This window comes from Ambystoma mexicanum, chromosome 4p (genome assembly GCF_040938575.1).
Source record: "Ambystoma mexicanum isolate Mex_15411 chromosome 4p, UKY_AmexF1_1, whole genome shotgun sequence".
Lineage (NCBI taxonomy): Eukaryota > Metazoa > Chordata > Amphibia > Caudata > Ambystomatidae > Ambystoma > Ambystoma mexicanum.
Genome location: NC_090927.1, coordinates 605,606,031 through 605,628,189, shown reverse-complemented (window position 1 = coordinate 605,628,189; position 22,159 = coordinate 605,606,031). Strand labels below are relative to the sequence as shown.

The 22,159-nt window shown below is 47.4% G+C and overlaps 1 protein-coding gene across 16 annotated transcripts in view; it reads left to right on the top strand.

The window, feature by feature from the left end:
- Positions 1-22,159, top strand: part of DST (dystonin) — a 2,190,048-nt gene that overhangs the window by 481,689 nt on the left and 1,686,200 nt on the right. The window lies entirely within an intron of this gene.

Sequence of the window (22,159 nt, the reverse complement as noted above, 5' to 3'; positions counted from 1 at the left end):
GTTCCCCTTCACCGTATCTATGTGCTGCTATGGGCCTGTCGAAATATCTTATCTCTTGGTCTGCTGTTTCTCGATAATCCTCTAGTTTGGTCTTAATTTCAGTGCCCAATTGTGGAGTCGGGGTAATGGTATACTGGGTCTGTAGTGATGATAATTGTGTCTCGAGTCTTTCCAGTCTAGCCCTAATATCTTTAAGGATTCCCCCTTCAATGGATATCGATTGGCCCCTTACGCATACTTTGAATGCTTGCCAAAGTGTAGCCTGGGTCGAGACCGAATGTTTATTGATCTCAAAGTAGTCTTGAACATATTGCGCCATTGAGTTTTTATATATTATGTCACTTAGGGCTGCTGGCTTAAATCTCCATGGGGGCCTTGGGTTGATTTTGTCCGGGATTTGCAGTGTTAGTTGTATCGGGGAATGGTCGGAGTAGGTTCTGGGAAATATGTGGGATTTCGTTACCCAGGCCATGCTATCAGTGTCTATTAGCCATAAGTCAATTCTAGAGTGCATATCGTGGACTGTGGAGTAGTAAGTGTATTCTCTGCTACCCGGGTTCAATGTTCTCCAGACATCCTTTAATTGTAAATCTGTCATTTGTGTGAGTATTGTCTGTGCTGCTTTGGTTAATGTTCTGGCCTGCTTCGATGTACGATCTAGCTGTACGTCCAGTATCGTGTTGAAATCTTCACCGCATAACACCCAGGCTGTAGGGTATCTCGCTAGTTTTTCAAACACTGTGGAGTAGAACCCTAGCTGGTCAGTATTCGGGCCGTATATGTTTAAAAAAGCTATTTCTCTATCATATAGCCTGCCATGTACTAGAACATATCTCCCATCAGGGTCACATTCGGTCCCCTCACAGACGAATGGTAGCGTTTTATGTATTAATATCGCCGCCCCCCTTGCCCTAGTGGAGTTAGTCGTGAAGTATTGATGAGTGCCCCAATTTGCTATTAATAGTTCCCCGTGTCGAGGGCCCATGTGTGTCTCCTATAAGAAAATTATCTTGGCTTTTTGTCTGTTGAGGTAGGCCATTATCTTCCTTGTCTTGATCTTGGAGCCCAAACCCCTAACATTCCAACATTAAATTAATGGTTTCAGCGTTAGGCCTATCCATTGTCTATGAAGTATGTGCTATGTCGTGTGTCTCGATATGTCTGCGTTTTTTGCTCGATAGCTTCAGTGCTTAGAACCTGTGTGCTTTTTTGGTTTGCAACCTTGTTTTTTAAACAAAACTTTTGAGAACAACTCCCCAACATTCCCAAAGTAAGACCCTGCCCACTCCCTCACAGTTCCCTTAACTCTAACTGTGTCATTCAATTTCCACCCCTCCCCTCCCCACAACATTTCGAGCACCTGCTACAGGGGGGGGCTGCGGCGTCTCCAGTGCCCGAGCCAACTTTAATGATAAGTATCCTGTCCGGTTCACTCCTGTTACTCTCACACATCTTAGAGTTTTTGGGATGATGTTTCCGTTGTAGTTTGAAACATGTATGTTTCTTTTTATTTCTAGCATCCCAGACATGAACTTCCCAGAGGGAAGCTTCTGACATTGTTGTTCCTTCGCATTTCGAGATCATGGTAACTGTGTTTAGGTTTCAGAATTGATCAGATCGTCCACACTTTAGGTCTGTCCATTATTAGGGGGAATATGCGTTTCAATAAATTTCGCCGCTTCTTCGGGAAACATGAAAATATATCTTATTCTGTTGTTGAATTTTGAGCCTGGCGGGGTAGAGCATTGCATATTGTACCTGTCGTTCATGCAGCATTTTTATGACTCCTGTTAAGTGTTTCCTTTCCTGTTGGACCGCCAGGGTGAAGTCTGGAAAGATGCGGATGACATTTGCCTCCCATTTTAGCTACTGTTTCTCTCTAGCGGTTTTTAGAACCAGATCCCTGTCCCTGTAGTTCATCATGCCTGCTATGATGGGCCTGGGATATGCTCCGGGTTTTGGCTTCGGTGCTAATGATCTGTGCGCTCTTTCCACTATGAACGTCCCGACCATCCCGGATCTCCCAATAGTGTGCGTAAAAGGTCCTCCATCTCTTTCTCCATTGGTCCCTTTATTGCCCCTTCCGGAACACCAATTATGCGGATATTGTTTCTCCAGGACCTCGCTTCCAAATCCTCACATTTGCTTTGCACTGTGCCTAGTTCGATGGCCATTGTGGATACCGTGTTCTTCAGGGCCTCCAGAGTGTCTTCGGTGCCTGATATCCTGGATTTCGCCTCGGTCATGCGAGTGATTGTCTTGTCTAGTTGTGTTTTTATATTGGCGACTGTTGCCGTGATGCCATCCAGCTTGTCCGTGAGAGCCGCGATTCGCTGCTGCATCGCCTGAAAACTGCCTGTGGGTCCATCATGGTGGCCGGGGGGTTCTGACTCTCATGTACAGGCGATTCCTCGTCTCCTTCGGTTTCCGCTTCTCTCTGCATCGTGGTCGTGTATTTATCGATGGTCCCTCTGCTTTTCTTAGGGCCAAAATTTTTGTTTTGGGCATCGTCTCTGGTCTGGGGGTTCTCTCAGACGTGTGTGGTTTGGACCTCTCCCCCCCAGTTATATTGTGATTGTGGTTATATTTCCCCTTCCTGGTATGATCTTACGTGGTGCCTACACAGCGACAATGTTGGGAGCTGATCCGTCTTGCTGGCGAATTAATGACTTGCGCCTCTGAGTTCTTATCGTCTGTGGTCTTGATATCTCGGTGCTTAGTGGGAGGGTTATTATAGTTTTGCCACCTTTTCGCTGTAAGTTTTATTGCCTAACCTTCCCGGCACTTCGGACGGAGCGGCAGTGGAACCAGTACTCAGCCAATGCTGTAATGATAGTCACCGGTGTTTCGTACAGGTCCGTTATTTATTGCGGGGATGCAAAAAAAAAATCTGTTGCCGCACTTGGGTGCCAAAAGGTTTTGTTGTAGCTGTGCGTTACTTGTGTGGCACTGAAGGGGCCTTCCCGTGCCTTCGTCGCGCGGCGGAGCCCCCCCTCCTAACTGGGGTGAGGATCCAGTGGCGCTGAAGGGTGTGAGGGGGTGGAAGGAAAGTGAGCCTCTCTGCCCCGGGTCCGCCGGCCCACGCGGTGGAGACTGTGCAGGAGTACTGAGTGTCCGGTCCGCGGCTTGTCTTTTAGCCCCCGTGTCCACTGGGGGGGGTCGCGGCGTCGTTCACAGGGCGCGTGGCAGGCAATGTTATGCAGAGGAAGCGGGGAGGGCCTACCTCTTCAGCCGCGGCCCGACCCAGGGGCTGGCCATCACTTGTTCAGGTCGCCGGCGCGATGAAGGCCGATGGGGTCAGCGGGCGCTCCACGATGGTCGGGGTGCCCGCAACTCTCCTCCACCGGATAGCTGATGAGGCGAGCGGTCCGCTACCGCCGTGCACGCCGCCCCGGGGCTCCTCTCCTCTCTCGTCAGCCGCAAAGCCTCAGGCTGCTGCGTGGGACCTCCGGGCTCTTATCTCCGGAATCGCCGCATCGATCAATCCCAAATTTCGTGTGGGTGGTCGGGTGGTATTGTTATCCTCTCTTCTCCAAAAACGCATGAAACCGGATCGGGCAAGTTGTCTTTTTTTGGCTCGCGGCCCTGAGTTCCGCCAGAGCTCACACGAGAGCCGCCATTTTCTCGCGTGCGCAACAGCGCCCCCAATATTTTTTATCACTTTTGAAATATTTTGTGTATTTTTAACCGTGTTCTTGCTGTTTGTGAAAAGATCACTTGCTGAACCAAGGCCAAATAAAAACAAAATGTAAAAAAATTGGCAGTGCCCCTTTGGTATGCATGGTGACTTCAACATGGCAATAAGATGTTTGGTGAAAACAAAACAATGCCATGATTTACAGTGGAAGCAAACATTATAAATTCACTACATAGAAAAATGTACACATTCTTTTTCTCCTTTCGTTGAAGCAATGTAAACTCATGCACAACACGTGGGATATAAAGGTGTGTGCAGAAATGTTGCAGACTCGCAGGGTTGGTTCATTTATGAATTCGCTCGAAGAAGAATCTGCGTGTGTGCCGATGGCATGTTTTTGTTTAGACATCATTCATTATTTCTAATGTCCTTCCTGATCAGGCCATCATAAGTAAAGAAAAATATGGAGCTTAGACATTAGTTGGGTTTCCTTTATGTCGCCGTCCCCAAAGACGTCATTTTGGGGTGGCCAGGGGTAGCATGTGCTACCCCTGGTTCCCCTTCTGCTACCGCTAAACCTGTCCTTGCTACCCTTGGGCTACTGGACAAAGAGGCAGTGCCAAGAGCAGATATATGTGTGCACCCGAAAAAGGCGGTTGTAAATGCAGCTAAATGTGCCACTGCTTTTTCCCCCTGGAATCTAGATCTCGTTACCTGGAGAAATAACAGAGATGCAGGAAAAAACATGAATCCGCCAACACTAACATGTTGGATGTCCATTAGCAAAGAATGCCTGAATGGTTGGGTTTAGAGGCGGGGCTGTCTGTGCAGATCATACCCAGTACTGTAGCAACAGGAAGGGTATGGGGGATAGGTCTGGCTAGCAGTAAATGGGTAAGAGCAGCTTGCAGTACTCCATGACAGCGCAGCATGAAAGCAAATCTCATCAGTGTTTCTTGTCTGCTTTGCACATCCAGTGAGCCACTGGGACTGTGATGAGAGTGGTGTGCCCCAGTGGCTTCTGCCACCAATCCTGCCCGGGCACTGTGTGACCTGACCCAGATCTGCCGGACCTGCATCACAGGCACACTTTAGTATGAAGTTGCAACATATAAAGGACCAAAGAAAACAATGAAATAGACCTTTCTAGGCATAGTGTCATTGATCTGCTGCTGCTGTTTACATTTTAAAATTAAAAAAAAGTCTAGTGACTGTGACCTGCAACACATCTTTCCACCTTATGTCCCATCTAACAAAAAAAACTGTAGGTTACTTACCAAATAAGCAAAACGGAAAGGTGATGGCTGGAAGGTTTCAAATCATTCGTAACCACTGGCAGAGCTCTGGGTTTGAGGTGTGTGCTTGAGGCTCAGTGTTACGGAGGCTGGTACTGGAGACTTAAATGTTGTACTTGTGACTTACAGATGTTGGGAGAGAGTGTTTGAGGTTTGATGTGTTGTAAGAAAGTTGAAATGCATTGAATGCAGATATAAGATGTTTGAGGAGGGGTAATTGAGACTTGCAATGTTGGGGTGTTGAAGGTGGGTACTGGGGACTTAAGTTGCTAGATTGCTTGAGTCTGATGGTGTTGGAGAATGCTGGAGACTTAAGTTGCTGGAGGGTGGCACTGTGTAAACATGAAGGTGTTGGAGCAAGGCTTTGGAGGTATATGGTGTTGGAGGGCGGGAGTGGGTGCCAGACATTTAAAGCTGTCGACAGAGGGTCCTTAGCGATTTGCAGTGGATGATGGGGTGCCCTTGGTGAAAATGGTTGGGGGATATTCAGGATCTGGGTGACTGGTGGGAGTGGGTTGCTGTGCAATGTTTCAAAGTACACTCTTGACAAGAACTTCCCTGCGCGTATTGTCAAAGTGTAAAAGCATTAAGTGAAGTGGTACAACCTCTGATTGTTTTCTGGTTCCACTTTTGTTGGTCAGTTGCTGTTTCCAGTCTGTGGCCATACACTTGGCTGGCACTGGATGTCTGCATTTTTGGGTTTTAGGCCTCTTCAAGATGCTGTGTCTGTTTACAGTTTAGTCTGAGTGATGTACAATAGTCCAGGTTGCTGTTTTGGACGTCTGCTTACATTCACAGTAATTTGGTAATATGGGCCTATGCACACTGATATTAACGCTACATATGCTGATCCATTCTTGTATCATATTACAAGGATGTTGTAACCATATCTTTCTTTGTGTAGTGAGGAACAATGCTATTTGATGCTGCTTCTTGTTTTGTTAAGTGGTGAAAGGTCATGTGCCTTCACTTCCTGTGATGTAACTTGGGGGCAGGGTCAAATTACACCACTTCCTCTGATATATGGATCAGGAAACAGTAGGAGAGAGCCCCAAGGACTAAATCACACAGTGCTACACAAAAGGTGGAATGAGGATGTATTTGTCACACAGCGATTCTTTATTCAATTAGTCATGTTTTCATATTTATAAAGCCGCCATTGCTGGCTAATAATTTTGTTGGACATACATTTTACAAAAAACCACACAATTTCATTATTTAGAATTCATCACACTTATACGCAGTGCCATAAAGTGCAATGTGTAAAGTGCAAAAGTGCAATGTACCCCATCGCAATCCAACTGTGTGGATGTGTCGTAGAGTGCACTTTGTGCAACACTAATATACATAAATCCACATTAGTGAATCTTGAGAACAACAACCCTAGCCCTCATCAATGTAAAAACATCATCAAAATATGGAAACAACCAATGGTCTACTAGGTGAGACAGCTACACCACTGTCTTCCAAACTTGAATTGCGCTCTTCCAGAGGGCCTACTTATTTTCCTGCTTCCTAGTTTCAACAACTGTTTTAATCAGGACAGCTGTGTGCATTTGGAATTCATCATGAAAAGTGTGTGGGTCCACTTAGTCTTGTGCAATCAATGACCAGACCAGCATCTCCAATGCATCCTGGAAACGGGTTCTAGTTCATTCAGTCATGCCACAGAGAATGATGCCCTCCAGAGGTCAAGGGTTGTGTAATGTCACTTCCGCTGCCCCTGCCATTTTGGTGAAATGACATCCTTGGCCGGCCACCTGCAGGCAAATCGCACGGCAGAGTAAGCCCACTCCACTCACCCCTAAATGGCGAGTGTTGCCCATAAGCAGAAGGATTTCACCAGCCACGCATCAACTTGACGTTACAGAAGGACATTTACCTGGGAGGAGGGCAGCAGCCACTGGGCGACTCTTGCTACAATTCAGCTAAATCCGGGCATGCTACAGACAGTCCAACAGTTGCATGTTCTCTTGCATTAGAGCTTAATGTGAAACGTTCTTCCGGGGTCACTCCTGTCATTGCTCATTTGAACTCGTCCCTTTGCTGCTGTACCATTACTTACTGAAAACTGTGTTCTTTAATCTTTCAAACGCGTTGCATACCAGCACCTACAGAGCGGCCTCAATAGATTATAAAATATATGGTCACACTTATTGTTATCCACTACAGGGAAGTCAAAGGTCTTGTGATGTCATTTCCAGTAATGTCATCAGAGGTGAAAGGGCACATACAATTAGCACGCCAACCATGCCTGGCTCTCACCCGCCAAGCTGCTCTGGAAGGCTGAGACTGAGCTATGTAGCCTGCTGCAGAACATGCTTGTGGCAGGAGAAGCCGCGTGTAGGTAAAGACACCTCGAGAAACATGGCCCACTATATGAGAAGAAACCTGTAGTCCAAACCAGCCTATTGCTGCAAGAAATGCGTGTTGCCGGAAGACACCGCTACAGGAATAGCAGAGTACATTGAAAGCCAAAACCTGCTTTAAACAAAACTTGCAGGAGGACAATTGCATTGCAGGACACACCCACTGCAGGAATAATAGTCTGCTGCAAAAGCTGGCTGCAGAAAGTGCTGTAGGACACGAGCATTTCAGGAAAAGTCCACTCCTGGCCAACGCGGGTACATTTAAAGGCTAATGCTCCCTTCCTCTCTGGACACCTGCTTATTAAATTCCACAACCTCGTAACCCATGTAAGTGTAGCGGCGAGACGCGTCATTGAAATATTTTTCTGAAATATGCCAAAAGCTACAGGCACAGGGCAGGCAACTCTTCCTGCCTGGCTTGTTTCTTACAGGGCGTGTGGGTTTCACCGAGCTTCGCAAGGCAGTGGTCAGACAATGCTTTTTGCACATGGAATGCCTAACACCACCCAACCAACAACCGCACTCTACCCCTCCCGCCTTCCTCATTCTAAAAACAAATGTTTAGGGACATTGCTAGACACAGGCGATGGGAGTCCACATGGTGACATACGTGCTTCCTGACTAGATCAGCCAAACCATTCGAAACTGAAGCCTATTTCGGCTTCTTGGGTCGTGCAAACTTTTCCTAGAGCCCTCCGATACAGAGCCGGTCTCAGGCCAGGGCCGCCTGGCAATCGCACGCAGCGCCATTAGCTTCTGCCAACTCGAAGGGGGTCTTTCAAGTGCTCCCCCAAGCTATGCCAGCTCGGGGCAGTCTTTCAAGGGCATGGTGGGAGAAGGCATGGCAGGCGCCCTATTCAAATTAAATGCACCCCACTCTTGTGCTGGCGCCAGGCTTTCCAGCATGGGAGTGGGGCACGTTTAATAACAATATGGAGCGGGGAGTTAAAAATAAAGATTGGCACCCCACACGTTTTTATTTCACTGCCCAGGGCGCTGCCACCACTAAGGCCGGTCCTGCTCCGATACTCTTACTTCTTTCATGTCAGAAAAGACGCAAAGTACTTGTTTACTTAAGGGCAGCTGGTTGCTAAGGTTCTGATTTGTGAAGCGGCGGGAATGGCTTGTAAGCCTTTCATTCAATGACTAAACTTTGTGATCCGGGCAAATCATACTATCGCCCCGTCCCTCGGTTCCATTCCAAATTGGGCACATTTAGAGTCGTGCTAAACACTACTTTCGCCTATTCTATTCAGCCTGGAGTTTTGCCTCCACAGGCCTCGTGCACACTGCAGGAGTCCCCTGACATGAGGGCACCTTACTTCTAAATTTGGTCGGGGTGTCTCCTATGTGAGGGGTCTGCAAACTTTGGCTCACCAGAAGTTTTTAACAACTCCTCCTATCTGCCCTGGCCAGCAGGGGCACATCGCAGAGGGATCATGGGAGTCCTAAGTCAAAGCAGCTGGAGGGCCGCAGGTTGCAGACCCCTGTCCTGTAGACCTTCTGCATAACTCCCGCCGATGTCCATTCCTACAGGCGGCTTGTGGGGAGTTTTCTTTCTGGTTGGCAGAGGCCTGTGGCAAGTGACCATTCTCTGTGTGTACTTCGAATGTCTGCCCCCGTGCCTTCTCCGTTAGGCAGCAGCAGGCACACATACCCAGGAGTCTGATATTTAACGTGATTTGCCATGTGCACCGCTTTTTATAGAGCTCTTGTGGCTTTGCGCCCGAGAGGCAAGCCTTGGGGTTTTCTCTAGGGCATAACAGTTGATTGGCACTGCAGGCTGCAGCACGCGTCAGCTGGATGGGCACCAATTTCTAAGTTGTTTCAGCTGCCGGGGGCTCCAGTTACAGTCTCTCTGTCTCTGTCTCTCTCTTTCTCTCTCTGCTTCTGCTCCCGCCTGCTTCCCTATAGGGTGCGTGTGTCTCTTACCGTAGGTTAGCTTCTCATACATGTCAGTTTTTCCGCTACTTCTGGATATTCAATCCTCTTATATTCAATCCTCTTAAAGCCAAGAAAAAAGGTTCTTGCCAAGTCCTAGTGCACCAGATAATTCCCAGACAGATGTGGGCCATTACCGCCCCTTCTGAACTGGGCACTGCCCCACGTGAGTGGAAGTTGAAGCATAGGTCCTCTTGCATCAGAGCGTCTTCCGTTCTTCTGCTGAATACTCTTCATTTGGCGTTGCCAGCAATACATTCCAGCATGTTTGCTGATGGATGTTGCTGTCCGATGCAGAAGCCCAAGCTCCAGCCCTGGTGATGGCCTGCATGAGGTTTATGGGGGAGGCAATGACTTCATACAATAATACCTCCTCACTAAGGACTCCTCTTCATGGGCCTGTTACCAAGTGCTGATGCAGTTACCATGGAACGTTAAGTTCACTGAAAGCTTTTATACAGCTACCGACCACTCCCCGGAGAGCGATATTCCTGATGCTGTCCAAACATATGGAAGATATCTTGAGGCATTGCTGGCCCATTGTGTGCTGCAGTCATTTTGATATGTTGAAGCCTCTGCTTTATAAAGATTGATTTCCCATGCATTGAGGTTGGAAAATCGGTGGCAGAGAGCATAGTCTCTGGTTCCTGTCATTGTTTGCAGATGTTTAGTAGAAATCCATTTTCATCACTTCATTTGTTTCCTAAATATATTCTGCAATGATTACACATCGTATTTTGGAAATATCTGGCCAGTGTCACTGGATTCCCAATTCTTCCGGTTGGAATATCTGATTGTCGTTCATCGTAGTGGCAAAGGACATCAGGGCTGGGGTGGTTTTGGCGCAGGAGTGTGTCCCAGTGCCTCCCCCCATGGATCTCGGCATACACGTGACAGAGCACTGATGTGTCTGCACCTGCACGTGTGCATGTCTAGGCATCAGTCCCCCTATTTAAAGGAATCTCTGTGCAAAGCTCGGATATTTGTCTAGGGGTGAGCGGCGAATGACCGTCCCAACTCATCTCCCTTAGGAAGAGCTGTGCCTCCACGGGAATGTTTTGTTGTGACTGGTCTTCAATTTCAGGTGGTCCCATTTAAGTCACCTGGTTGCACAAAATTGCAATCCTCGTGGCTGGGAAAATAATGGTGGTTACAATGGACAGCTGAACCCCTGGAAGGGGCGAGGGAGCCCCAGCTATGCTAAAGAATGGGTCTCGCTCACACACAAAGCTTTTGCTTATGGCGTCGGCCATTGTCGCGGTCTATGAAGGGGTATCGACTCATTTATGGCTTGTCTGTTTCTGGTCAGCTCTTTCTCGTCGCAATAAATAGTGATTGTTGCCCATTCAAAAACATAGTGTCATAACAGGCATTGTTGTTTCTCTGTCACACTATTCGTTGTATAGATTTGGTCTGTGAATGATGCCTCTGTAATTACATATTTATTTTTATTATATTATTTAGTAATGCATGCCAGGAGGTGTGGGGGAGACATAGCTGCTTGTACAAGTGGTCGGCCTCATCCTACGTATTATCACTTTGGTTTCAGTCCATCACCAAGGCTTGTGCAATGGACCAGTGGAAGTCCAACATTAATGAGCACTCTAGTAACTCCAGTGTTGTTGGGTTGCAAATGGAGATTGTTTTCATACTTTCTGTGCTAGTCTCATCATGTAAAATAGTGAATATTTTGTCCATCTGATGGTTGCACTTTTAATTCCTTCAGGTAGTGCACTCTTTGTGCCCTCCACAGTCCTTTGTAGATATCCCCTCGTGTGTATGCTGCAGAGTTTGGAACTCCGTGGCACTGGCATTGTACAGAGAAGGAATGGAGGGGGTGTTGAATAGATTGGGAGGAAAGTAGTTGCCGTGGTCTAGGCATGTGAAAAATATGATAGCAAATATTGGGCTCAAAGATCTATGGGAAGATCCCACTAAACATGGTAGTAAGTACAAATGCAGTGTCAAGAACAACTCTAAAGTCTGGATCTGGGGACAGATGATTGACACTTATAATGAAGGAAGTCTAGCATCTAACTGTTTATTAGTCGAGACAAAGTGGGGACTGGAACCGTATCTTGATCACCACTCAAGTTTGAAGTTGAAAAGCATTCTCACCAAGCTTCACTATTAGGAATCTTGCCACTTTCCCAATTTACTGCTAAATAGGACAAGAACTCTTTATCTTCACCTCTATGTCCTTTCTGACCTACCAAGATTGAGGGCCGAGTGCATTTCCATTGCCCCATGTACTCATCTGCAAGGTCCAAATGGCTTAGACCAATGTGGATCCAGCTCAATGTATGGACCTCTTGTGCTGCTCTGGAAGTGATGAATCTATGCCCTTCTCACAAAGTCTTTGTGGCAGTTGTGACAGTTTTAAGGCTTGGTTTTAAGAAAAGAGGAATTTTGTTGAATTTGTAATGTTATTTACATGCTGTCTCTTGGTGTGATCCATAGAACATGTGGCGCTAGTGCCAATTCAAAATCTATAGTCTCTTGTATTTTTCCTTGTTTCATGGCTGTTCTTGTGACTGTTTTGACATATGGTCTTCTCTGGCGTTTTTTGCTGAAATAGAAAATGTGTTGTTGTATACACTGCACCATCCTGGACTTCATTGGTGATGGATGTAGACCATTGATAGTCTAGGTTCCAGTCTGTCCTTTTCAGGCTGTCTACCTCGTAAGTAATACCATTTATTGTTGGCCATCATCTCTGGTTTCAGTTTTGTCATTTTAAGGGGAGATGCGGTTGAGGTTATTGGTTATATTTTGTGGAAGGGATCCTTGTCGCTCCTCCGGGCTTTTTGAATGTTGTGGTCTCCCTTCAGCTGTGCACACAATGTTTTGAAAATCAATCTTGCTTCCCTGTATAGGTCCCTTATTGGATTGGTGTCAGACTGGAGCTTACTGTGTCAGTGTGGGCAAGTATTTCATGTTGGACGGTCGGATGGTAAAAAAGTGAATGGATGGCATTAGGTCAGCAATCACACCATGGTTGCTTACCCCTGTCAAGGTCTTGACGGTTAAGTCTTCAGTTTAATTTTCTCCAGTGACAGATTATGTCCTGAAGTCTTTAGGTTTTCTTCTTGAAAAAAGTCCTGTTTCTATTCCAGTCGCTAATGAGATTATTACCCCACAGCCTCAACGTTGATGGCAATACCCTATTAACATGCGTCTCTGCACCAATGCAAATCCATTCATTAAATCTAACTTGGAACAAAGCAGCCACTTAACTATAGGACAAGTACTTGTCTTACCAATGGTGCTCCGGCTCAGAGATAAATACCCACACGCTTCTAAAGTGCTATTGTCATGTGTGTCATCTATCTATTTATCCATCTATCTATTTAATTTGAATATTGCGCGATTCGCCCAAAGGCCTCAGGGCGCTCACAAGACAGACAAACAGAAATTGAAAAGGTCAGCCCGAAATAGAACAGAAGAAAAACAACGTTAAGGTTTAGCCTATATCTCTGTCAAACAAAAATGTCTTTAGGTGTTTCTTAAATTAAGCAGTTAATGCACAATCTGTAAGGTCTGGAGGAAGAGCATTCCACAAGGCTGTTGCCCAAGCATTAAAATTTGTGGCACCATTTTTTTTAAAGAACTCACGTTTGGTGAAGTCTAATATTATTGTTGGAACGTAGAGTTCATCTAAACAGAGTCTTATGAACTCTGGAAGAAAGATGAGTGGGAGTGTCACGGTTCCGCGCCATGGTTCGCCTTTACTGCGAAAACAGCGTATATCAGCCACTTCTTTCCTGCAGTGTTGGCAGTTGCAATGGCGCCTGGGCAGACATTACATGCGCAAGCGTTGTTTCCTGTGGCGTGCTTGCGTCGGGTTACTACAGCATCACCATGGTAAACGACACGTAACGTCAGCACTCCGCAGCCTCTTTCCTGGTCCTTTAAATAACCACTGCTTAATGGCACTGGCGCTTCTGATTGAAGTAAGTATGTGCATGTTTTGGCTCCCGTGTTCCTTGTTTTTGGATTACTCTCTTTGACCCTTGTTTACGCCTAAAGGATTTGGTTTGGATCTCGTTTTGTACCTCTGCTCTCCCGATTACCCGGTAACGAACCTTGGTGTGCCTTGGACTACTTTTTGGATTATCCCTTGTTGTAATGGTTTCCATCGTTCTGTGGATTTGTGGATCTTGATTTTCTGCTGGAACTTTCTGGGCCGAGTTGTGCACTGGACTTTGGACGCTCTGCTACTTCATTGTGCACCACCCCGTCGTTAGTGCGTCCTCGTACCACCCGGGGATAGTCCCTTACTAACCTTACTTACCTTCCTCCCTCTCCACTTTCGTTTATTTCCCTGGAACTTTATTTTGCCATTTCATCAATTAGTCTCCCTTCTTTGCACACATAAGTAAGGTACACAATCTAGGGACCTTAAATTCTTATGTTCTTTCTACCGCCCCAGTCATTTCATATTTCTTAACTCATTTGTCCATATAGAGTAAAAACCGAGTCCTTCTGCACACAAAGGAAACCCAAAATACTGGCTAATACCAGGCTTCACCAGGTTAGTACTGATATAATTTCCTACATTGCATACGTATATCATTGAATCGGTATTGAGACCTGTCCATATCTCCACAGCTTGGCGTGTGCCTGGTGGCACCTTTGCTCTTTCATTTGAATGGATGAAAACATCTGTTCAAGTGGTACACTCTGTGCATTATGCTGCGGTGACAGAACCTGATTTTATCTTCTGCAAGGCACCTAAAGATGATCAAGCGTTTGGTGATGTGTTATGCTCATACTGGTAGGTGGTAAGAGTTGATTTACTCCACCATGTTGACTTTAACTTGTTCACTCATATGGAAGTCCTAGCAAAGTCTGCTATTAGATGAACAATGATTAGACCACACCAGAGCAACAGCTAGAGTCTAGACCACAGATGGTTTTGAAATTGAACTGGGTGACTGATCAAAAATACACAGAACTGGGACAAATGATGAAAAGTAAAAGCAGGGAACAGGACGGTCCAGCTCATCTCAGAAAAGCATGCCCTAAGATTTCAACACGTTTCTCAAATCGAAGGATCCATCCATGTCTTTCATACAACAGAATGATCTACCCTTTGCCGGCCTACCTAAGAGACTTGATGTGCAGGTCTTTAGCTGTGGTGAAGAATATTGATCATATTGCAAGTTTCCTGCAAGACCATTGCCCTGGCTCAATCACCTGTTTAAAAATAACTTGCATAATGGAGCTCCAAAGCTGTGCTATTGGATTTCTTTCTCTCACCTCACCCATTGTCACTTAATGCATGCACAGGGTAGATGGTTGTTTTGTTTCAGTTTTAGATCTTCAGGCAAGTTTCCTGAGGTGTCTGGCTCAGCTATTTCAGAATACAGGAAATAGAAATATACACTTGACAGCCAGCCCTACATAGAGGCCTTCAGGCCTCTTTTAAAATGAAGGACAATTGTGCAGCAGTATTAGATCCTACTGGAAAACCTCTGGATTTTCCCACTGAGTGTGGGATAGATGTATGTCGCATGATGTTCGTGTTACTTTGAAGTGTGCTATAGAAAGAAAGCATTCCCTGCCATTTTCTGTACTCTGTGAGAAACCTGAGGGCGTCCTCACATCTACTCCCCAGGGATCTTCTATTCAGGTGGCCAGGGAAAGGCCATTGCTTTTTGATCCCAACCCTGGGGGTGGACAAGCGAGGGAGGATAACCTGGGTGGGGGGTTCTTGTGGAGTGGAGAGAGAGTGCCTGAAGGCAAGACATGATATCCCCCTTTCCTAACACAGACCTACCCTACCCTCCCTCAGTCCTCATGGGATATTGTAATTCTTATCTAATTTTTTCCTGTAGTTTCCCCACCAAGTACTGAGAAGAGGAAGAAGCAACTAAATGTAGTGTACACTTCCTATTGCAAACACCACTCTAGTACTCGGACGAGGAAGAGGGACCTGGAGGCATTCAGCACTGAAAATCAGGCATATCCCACTAACAGGCTTATACAAGGTCAGGCAATTGAGACTAAACCTCTGCAACTGCAGCCCCTTAATAGTAGCCAAGAGTATAAAAGGTGGAACCCAAAACCATGCAAAAGGAGAGAGAAGAGAAACCGCTGTGTGGGAGAAGACTAGAAAGTCGAGACACCAGCAACAATCCCGGGAGACCTGCAAGAAGGACTTTGCATGAACATGAACCTTCACACTGGAAGGCAGGCAGGAGGCGCTGCTGTACAGGAGAGGAACGAGAAAAGCCGTCCGCGCCCAAACCCGGGTGCAGCTGCAGAAGCCGCTGGGACCAGAGGGGATGGGAATTGTGTGCGGAGCAGAGCAGAGAACCTGGCGTATGTGTGGAAACGTTCGCGGTGAAGTGGTGGATTTCCTCTACAGCTCTGGAGAAGACAAGCAGGAAAAGTGGAAGCTGCCATAAGGAGCCACGAAGAACCAGGAAGTGTCAGAGGACACTGGGGGAACCTGAGCGCTCCGAAGTGACGCAAATAAGCAACGGTCCATGAGCACAAGCAAGTGCTACATATATTGAATGCCGAACTGAAAGGAATTGTTATTTGAAGAGAACTACTGAATATTTAGTACCGAACTGAAAGAAAACTGCTAAATTGAGTAAACCACGGTGTGTAGAAAGGTGAATAAACATTTCAAATCAAATATACATATCGAGCGACACACTGCCAACAAAACCAAGTGTGAACAGAACAAAAGAATGACATGTGAAGGATTGAACAGTTGTTTGAACATTATTAAAAAAGGACTAAAGACAATGCTATTTAATCACGCTCCTCATTAAACTCCTTGCTTCTTCTGCCAGACTCCACTGAATCTTTCGATCCTGATCTTCTTACCTCTGGTTTTCTCCACTGTTTTGTCTTGTACTGTTTCTCATGCACCCTGGGGCCTGTGGTGCGATATATAGCTGCAAAGATGCAAAAGGCTAAGTATTAAAACTGCAAAATATTATTAGAAGGAATACAAGTGTGACAAGCCAAGAATTAGTACAAAAGAGTATCACAAGGAATACAAGTCGGGTAAGTAAAAGCCCAACAGCTTTAGGGAGACCTATGGTTGTGCGACCTGTGATGGGGGGGATCGTGTGGCCTGACAACTGTGCCTGGACCAAGGAGTCTCCTATCAAGCCAAGGAAAAGTATAGGGTTACTGGTTGCGTGACCTTTGAAGGGTGGATCATGTGGTCTGACAACTGTTCCTAGACCAGGAAACCCTAAATCGTGACAAGTAAAGAACATTGTGAACAAGCTATAAGGAACTGTGAAACAATTGGTGAAGCAAGCAAGAAGGTGGGTCAAGTAGACCTGTTGTTTTCCTTTTGGAATATTGAGCAGAGGAAACCAGCATGAATATTATGATGACATCTTGGGGAAGGGAGCACTGAGATTCAGACAACGAGAGAACACCATCCTGGGGAATGGAATCCCAAGGCCTCTTTTTTTGTGTGAACTGTGCCACATTTGAACTTGGAGAAGATGATTTCAGAACCTGATTGAACACTATTGAAGTAAACCTCTATTGGAACTGTGTTGAACTTGGGATAGGGAACCCACAAAGATCTCAAGCTGAAAGCAGCTTGGACTTTACTTTTGAACACTTATTCTGGTTAAGAAGATCCCTGCACCATGTCTAATTTTAGTTGTGAGGTTAAGCATAGGTTTTGACACAGACAGACCTTTGCTTTGGACGTACAGATACAGACTTTCCTTAGTTTCTTTAGGCAGGGACAATTCCACTATAGGTATAGGGCAAGTTAGGCATTTAAAGCTTTGTTTAAAACTTCACATCTATTGTCTGTGTCATCTCTTGATACCATGCCTGTCTCACAACTCCTACTACAATGCTTTCCAAAGGGTCCTTACACTGAAGGCATAACCAGCTGCTTTGAGTGTTCAAAAAGGAAAACCTGATTTTTGAGCTTGCATGATACCAAGAAGAGAATAATCTGCATATCATAATGGCTAGGCTGCATCCCTTCAAACATTCCTTTACCTGCCAACGACAATGACAGACAGTCACAGAGAAGAGGGGGTAATCCTATGTAGGTTGTGCAGCACACAAATGAGCCTGGGAATATATATATATATATTTCTGAGGCTTGTGGAATCTGCTTAGATCACATGCTGTGCATAGGCCGACATCTAGTGGAAGCTGCGGAGTATTACAGTGTGTTTTTCGAAACTCGAAAATGGGCGTCGACACAGGCGTGCCAGTAATACTATCCCTAGTGTGACGTCCACTGTACCCAAGATCCCTCACGCGTCTGGGATCCTCAGATTGTTTTTTTCCGCCATACTGGTCGGAAGCATCTTGCGGAGTCCCCTGGCCTTAGCCATACTTTTGCTAATTATAGCAGTTTAAAATTATTTACTAACATCCTTCCCCACCCCAACGTCGACCCTCGCTCGACGACGGCTGGAGAAGACATCGACCGTCGGCTGCTGCACGACGGATCTGGGCCTCGGAAGGCCGCTGGCCTCGGCCCGGGCTTAGTAGGCCGCTGGCCTCGGCCCTGCAAGTAGGGAGAGTGGGGGGTGGTACATACTCTTCACTCTTGGTATATAGGTACACCTTATATATTTCCTACACTTACCAGCCCGCTGCCTCAAGGTGCGTATGGAGGGTACCCCTTTCCAATTCTGCCCCAAGTGCAACCGCAAATACCCTTGGGTCGACAGGCACGCCACGTGCAATCTCTGCTTGCCGAGGGACCACCCCGAAGCAAACTGCAGAGCGTGTAGTAGGTTTAAGCCTAAGACACTTAAGGACCGTTCGACAAAGCATTGGGCCCACCACGCCAGGCAGGCGGCCATGGCAGCGGAGGGCGCCTTCAGCGATGGCAGCGACGCCGTACTTTCGGACGGCGAGGGCATTACGGCGTCGAAAGACTGCCGAGCGCAGGTCCCCGACCTCGGAAGGTTGTCCGGCAGGGCGGCTATGGGGAAGACCCCCGGCGACGCAAGCGCTACACACCCTACACACACTAAGCACACTAAGTCCAACCGAACCTCGACGACGTCGACTTCTCGGAAAGAGGCACAAATAGAACGGTCCGACTCGGTGTCCTCTGGGCGCTCTCGATCGAGATCGCCTCATGACGCAAGGCAATCATCCACTCTTGCCAAGAGTGCCTCGCTCCCTAGATTAACGGAAGTTCGATCGTCGGAAGACGAAGACGACTTCCACCCCCAGGCCGCGCTCCAGGAGACCGAGGCCGCAGTTAACACCAGCGAGGCCCCACGCTCGAAACAAGATACCTCTCCAGACCCTCGACGCCAGGCGTCGAAAGTCTCTGGGGCCTCCAAGGGGCAGGGAAAACATTTTTCCACGCACGGGGAGGGGGGGAAACAGCGGAAAGCACAGCCTTCCACTCCTGTAAAACCATCCTTCCACCCTAAGCAGACAGACAAACATAAATCTACTGGGACATCAACATCCAGCAAGGGTACCCTTGATAAGTCCTCTAAGTTGCCTACTAAAGTCATACCCTGTTCCAAAGAATGGTCCAGTGAAGACATAGACAGGGTCATGTCAAGGATGTCTTCCTTAGCTGATTTTTATGACAAAAACCCAGAACATTTCCTTTCATATGACCCTCAAGGGGCCACACCCTCAGGCTCATCTGATCCTATCCCCCTAAGTAAAAAGGCCCGGTTCGAAAGACCTGAACCCTTCGAGGTGCAGCCTTTCTCTACTCCATACTCTACTCCACACCCCAGATACCAAGGACAGCCCTTCCCTGAAGGGGACCAGGAGTTTACAATTATGGAGGAACAAACCGGGACTGAATACTACGCGGATGATGAGGACCTGGAGGAGGTAGAAGATGAACAGGAAATTTACAGAGTAGATTCCCCGGTAGAGAGCGAAGCCCCAGTTACCGACTCGCCAGTTGATAACCAGCCCCTCCTTAATGAAGTTCTCGCTCGCGCAGCAGAACATTTTCACATCGACACCCACGGTGTACAAGAGGAAATGGACTTCGCAGAAGAGTTGGTGGGAGAGAGGAGGCCGGTCGCTCAGACCATCCCTATCCTTAAATCCATCCAACGTAGAATAGATCCATCCCTGGTGAATCCTAACCTCACCAGAGCCGTCAACCCCAGAGTCGAAAAACTTTTTCGGGCAGCCCAGTCTGACCCTCTTTATATAAGAGGACATCTTAAACCAGACTCCCTAGTGGTTACCAACACTCGGAAGAGGGCTGGGACACCCTTATCGTCGTCAGAAGCTCCCCCCGACAAGGAGAGCAAAAGACTGTACGGGTTTGGCAGGAAGGTAGCCTCAACGTCCGCCTACCAAGCAAGGATTGCAAACTCCACCACCCTGTTGGCTAGTTACAACTGCCATCAATGGGAAGAGGTCGCGGCGCTCATAGCCTCTGCTCCTGAACCGTTAAAGGGCCAGTTGGCTCGGATCTCGGCAGAAGGTAGAGCCGTGTCTGGTTGCATATTAAAAGCAACTTTCGACGCCGCGGACAACGCAGGAAGATTGATAGCAGAAGGTACTGTTATCAAAAGACATGCGTGGTTACGGCAGTCAGGGTTCAAAACAGAAACCCAGGCTTCATTAATAGACAAGCCGGTGGAACCCGATCTATTGTTTGGGAAAGCGGTCGAAGACGCACTTAAAAATGCCAAGGACAAGTACGAGACTCTCAAATCCCTTGGCCAGCTTACCAACAAACCCCCTAACCAGAGGGGGAACAGTAATTTTCGTCGCCCACGCGGCCAAAATTCACAAAGAGGCAACTATGCCCAAGGACAGGGTACACAATGGAACAACAACCAGCAGTCTACCCAAAGTTACGGCAGGGGTAACAAGAGAGGTCGTGGAAGAGGCAGAGGCAGCCCCAACAAGGGAGGTGGCACGCCTCCACCAAAGCAGTGACGCTCAGTTCAGGGTCCCTTCTCACGCAACCCCAGTAGGGGGACGCATTTCCAACTTCACCCAGGCTTGGGAAGGGATCACCTCAGACAGATGGGTGCTGTCAACAGTGTCCACAGGATATTGTATAGAATTACTGCAGCGTCCCCGGAACCACCCTCCACGACAAAGAATACACTCCTTAGAACATCAGAAGATCCTTCTCGAGGAGATCGCCATTCTGCTAGAAAAGGACGCGATAGAACTCGTCCCAGGACACCAGGTAAACAAGGGTATCTATTCAACTTACTTCCTTGTGCCAAAGAAAGATTTGACAATGCGCCCAGTATTGGACTTACGGCCTGCCAACAAGTATGTCAAGCCCCAAAAATTCCGTATGACCACGCTACAAGAGGTAATCCCCCTCCTAAAAAGGGGGGATTACATGGCAACCTTGGATATGAAAGATGCTTATTTTCATATTTCCATGCTCCCAGCGCACAGAAAATACTTGCGCTTCAAAGTGGACAGTCGCCACTACCAATTCAAGGTACTGCCCTTCGGGATAGCTTCAGCACCAAGGGTATTCACCAAGGTACTGGCGGTGGCAGCTGCACACCTACGCAGGGAGGCAATCCCAGTGTACCCTTATCTGGACGACTGGCTCATAACGGGGGAAACCCCAGGAATTTGCAGGTCAAACATTCAGAGGACTATCGACCTCCTCCACGAATTAGGCTTCTCTATCAACGAGAAGAAGTCAAGTCTGGTGCCAAGCACCTCAAAACAGTTCCTAGGAGCAATCCTAGATACTCAAAAAGGGTTGACCTTCCCTTCGGAAGAGAGAATTCGGAATATACTACTGCAAATTCCACATTATCAGTCAGGTCAACAAATAACGGTACGCAAAGCAATGCGGTTACTGGGCATGATGGCGTCATGCATTTACCTGGACCCCCACGCGCGTCTGCGCATGCGTCCCATGCAGGAATGGTTGGCGAAACAGTGGTCTCAGGCAAGTGGTCAGTGGGACGATCTAGTGGTCGTTTCGCCAACACTCGTACAGAGCTTACACTGGTGGACAAGACAGAATCTCGCAAGGGGAAAACCCTTTTACGATCCCGAAGTACAGGCAGTGGTGACTACAGATGCATGCCTGACTGGGTGGGGAGCTCACCATCTCCACCACACAGCTCAGGGTCTCTGGTCTCACTCAGTAGCCAAGAACCACATCAACCTGCTAGAGCTTCTGGCAGTATTCCGAGCGCTTCCGGCGTTCGAGCCCCATCTGCTAAACTTGTCGGTGCAGATCCGGACGGACAGCACGACAGCCATGTTCTATCTGAACAAACAAGGAGGGACTCGTTCGCCAAATCTGTCCAAGCTTGCCCAGAAAATCTGGAGATGGGCACTCAGACGGAACATCTTCCTGTCATCACAACATGTTCCAGGGGAGCTCAATTCCCTAGCGGATGCCCTAAGCAGAGACTCCCTCCCAGAAGAACACGAATGGGTCCTTCACAGAGATATCGTAGAAGATCTCTTCTCTCAGTGGGGTGTCCCCACTATAGACCTATTCGCCACAAGCGAAAACAAACAATGCCCAGGATTTGCATCCAGGTTCCCCCAGCCAGACTCCCAAGGGAACGCCCTGTGGATGAACTGGTCAGGGATGTTTGCGTACGCTTTTCCACCAACTCCTCTCATCAGGAAGGTGGTGTACAAGATGAACAAGGAATCGATGACGCTCATCCTAGTTGCTCCCATGTGGGCGAGACAACCATGGTTTCCACACCTACGCAGGATGGCGGTGTGCGAACCCATCAAACTCCCAGCCTGGTACAACCTACTGTCCCAGCAACAAGGTCAAACAGTGCACCAGGAACCCAACTCAATGAACCTGGCAGCATGGCTCCTGAAGTCATAGAGTTTGGGCATCTCAATTTACCACAGAGGTGTATGGACATCCTAAAAGAATCCAGGAAACCAAACACAAGGCACTGTTACTTTGACAAGTGGAAGAGATTCGTTATTTGGTGCCAGAA